The following is a 3,764-nucleotide window of genomic DNA, read 5'->3' on the forward strand; positions in this document are numbered from 1 at the left end:
ACAGCATAGTAGAGTTCTCTAGTCTGTTAGCACATTCAGCAATGAATTACCATTATCAGAGCACTAACTGCCATCTGAATTGCAAAAGTCAAGGACAATCTAGGCTAAAAGGCTCCTGTGGTGACTCAGTCTCCTTGCCTTAAACTTTCCCCATGGGGAAATGCATGCCATGAAAGTTCAAGTGGTTTCCCAGTAATTTTGCAAAGCCATAGTGTCCCAGCCTGGGGTTCAAGTTTCTCTTTTTTTGCGTTCCAAGAGCTCCCTGGGGCAGATAAGACATCTTTAATAGTAAATGTAGCCCATGTGACTGTTACAGAGATTGTTCTTGTTATAGAGATGCTCTAAAAAAGAAGCAGAAATAGAATGGTCAAATTTGTCACAGTAAAAGGAAGTTCCTGTGATGAATCAGGAAGAAGGCAAAGGCAAACATAAGAGCAATTTCTTGTTCTCAATTCAAGGTATTCCTAATTGTAGAACATGATAGTAAAGGTACATTCTCTACAGCCAATCACACCTTTTTCTGTCCCTTTCTATAAGGGACCTGGAAAATATGGTATATTTTGTAGTGTTCAGGGTTTCCTTAGATTGTCTTTGATAGCCAATGGGATATTTTCTGCCAAGGTTATGAACTGGGAGCGATGAGGGAAGAGTATTACACAGGTTGGTTACCGAGGGATGGAGTTGAACAGAGTGAGGCACTTATTTAACAGGAGTTCCAAAACTTCCATCACTGCCTAACATTCACAGACTGCACTGCCCATGTTATAGAAGATGTTACTTCCCAGTGGTTTATGCGAGTACCTGTAAGCTAGGAAAAAGATGTGTGTATACACATCATCATTTTCATCTCGACTCCTGAATGTAAATAAAGCTACAACCCTCCTTTCTCTTACCTTCTTCATTTTATGGTCTTCATTCAACAAAAATGAGTGTCTCTGTATGTCATGCAGACTGCTCCTCATTCCATATTTTTTGTTGGGGTTTCTATTAATGAGGAGTCTGACTCGAATCCTGCTCTCTGAGGTCTATAGAGACTCAGGCCAAGAACATCTTGAGCTTCTGTACAGAATCTTCTCTCTCATTCAGAAACAGTCTTTGAAGCTGCTTTGTTCCTTTCCTACTGCATGGAAGGAGGCTAGAATTAAGTAGCACATTTTGGGATAAGAACAACAGGGTTCTGGGCACTTCAGAGAACCACAATTTGAGTCAAGAAAGGGCCTCAGAAGACCATCTAATGGAATGTATTCCTTTTATTGTAGAGATTAAAAGTAAGAGCTCAAATAAGCGAACATAAGCACAAAGCCAGCTATTAAGAGACAGAACTGGAATGAGTGGTCTTTGGACTCCTATCCGAGCCTTCCTTCTGGCGTAGACGCTGCTCACGAGATGAAACTGAGCTCAGGCACTTGGATTTCACAACTGCAGACAGGCATTTCTGAAGAAATGAGATGTTTAAGTTTACTTTCTTACGTGAGCTAGAGCATAATATCAATATTTGCATTTGAAGTGCTTGTTTTCAGAGCACATGTTCATCCTTCCCTTGAAGTAGGTAACCATTGATTAACAAAGATTATCAAAACTCAACAAGACAATGGGAGGAACTAGTGGACTTTCATGTCTGATTATTTCATTTTGAACCAAGTGCTCTGATCTTCTAGAGCTTTAAAAATTTTTTAAATTAATTAATTTTTTTTTGTACTGGGGATTGAATACAAGACCTCACCCATGCAAGTGCTCTACCACTGAGCTATATCCCTAGCTCTCCCAAGGAGTTTCTAAACCAAAGAAGGTATGACATGCCTGAAGACGGGAAACTAAGATAGCCATGTCCCCACAGTTCATATACATGTATCACACATTTAGTATATCCAAGACCAGTTTATTGGCATTTTGGGGCATAGCGTGGGAATGGGGACTATATTGCATACTCTGGCATCAAATTTAGTTCTGTGGTCACACATTAGCAGAGCTGCAAGGGGTCATTTTGTCTAAGTCTGCAAGTTAGAGATTAAGTGGTTTGCTCATGATTTTTGGAAAACAAAAAGTAATTTAAACAATACAATCTTTGATTACATCTCTGTGGTTGAGTGGTTTGTTTGATTCTATTCTACATTTGCACACCACCCCATCCTATACTACTATGAAATCCTGGTTACTTTTATTTCTGTTTTAATCTCAGAGATATTCATCAGTGAAGGATATGCCTGGGATTCTAAATCCTTCTGGGGTCTTATCTCTTTTCCCATTTTGGTGATGATTGGGTGGTGATACAGTCTTTTATTTTTTTTTACATTTAATACTTTTTATTAAAGACTAAGATAATTCTTGATCTTTGGGGCTTTGCTCTTGAGTAGAGGTGACTTCCAAGAAATAAAATGTTCATTCCCCAGATTCCCAACACAGCAAAACAAACAAAAACAAAACAAAAAGAAATAACATCCATGATCTCATACAACATTATTTTCCTTACCCAATCAGTTGGACTTAATTTTTTTAGTTAAAAAAATTTGAGGTTATACACATATTATTGCGTGTCATTTCACAATACCTCAATGGGTGAAAGCTTTTCAGTTGTTTAACAGCTTTAAGATACGCTACCCCAAAACAAGCACTGCAGTTGATGAAGAGGACTTTGAAGAATGGAAAAAAGAATCTGGAGGGGAATTAAAGTCATTATTCTAAAGTGTATTTTAGCAAGGTAAACAGAGTTTCCATGTCCCCTGCAGAGGACCCACAGTGAGGCAGGAATGCTGTCTTCCCATCAGCACAAACCTCACCTTCCGTGGCTCTTCACCACCTGGGTGTGCTCCATCCACTCTGCCTTACTACCTGCCTTTTTAGTACCTTTTCCTTTTCTTCTCTTTCTCTTTTATTTACTTAACATATTTTGTTCTTATTTACACATAGTTATTGTACAAATTTATGGGCCAAAGTGTGACATTTCAAGACGCTATATAAACTGTAATGATTAGATCAGAGCAATTAGTATATTCATCATCTTAGACATTTATCATTTCTTTGCACTGAGAACATTCAAAATCATCTCTATTTGCTATTTTGAAAGAGTCAATTAGCTTTTGTTAACCACGACTGTCCTATGGTGCTATAGAATACTAGAAGTTTTTCTTCCTCTCCAACTACACCCATATACCTGTTAACCATTCTTTCCTCACTCCCCATCTTGACTTTGGTGTCAAGGTGATTTTTGTCATTTTCACAGCTGTCAAGGAACATAGTTAACAGAGAAAGCATAACTTTTGGAAGTAGAGTTCAGGTAAAGCAGCCTTACAGAAAAATGAGTGCCATTTATAAGACTTAGTTAATTTTAACCATCTGGTTATATTTAACTTAAAATATTTCTACTAAGAGCTCCACTATAGTTATTGTACAAAGAACTGAAATTATTTAAAACACACTATCCACATTACACTGTATTCTGTAATTTTTATACGGGGTGGGATCTATAATAAGAAATGAAACCCCAAAGAGGAATGATGTTCTAGCACATGATTGGTACGCCTACCTAATTAATATGTGGTTATTCAATTAGCATAAACTTCTCATCAAAATTTTGCATATATTCCAGTTTATCATCTCACAATATTCAAATTTGACATACTTTCCCCATACCTGAAACATAATAGTACTGGTCAGGAAAACAAAACCCTCTGTATGGGAAGGAAGTTCTCAGTTGAAGGTAACAGTTTAAGGACTTTAGCCAGGTCACAGAGTTATCTAATTTTTGTTTGCTGCTGGCATTAGCT

The sequence above is a fragment of the Callospermophilus lateralis genome, chromosome 9 (assembly GCF_048772815.1).
Source record: "Callospermophilus lateralis isolate mCalLat2 chromosome 9, mCalLat2.hap1, whole genome shotgun sequence".
In the NCBI taxonomy this organism is placed as follows: Eukaryota; Metazoa; Chordata; class Mammalia; order Rodentia; family Sciuridae; genus Callospermophilus; species Callospermophilus lateralis.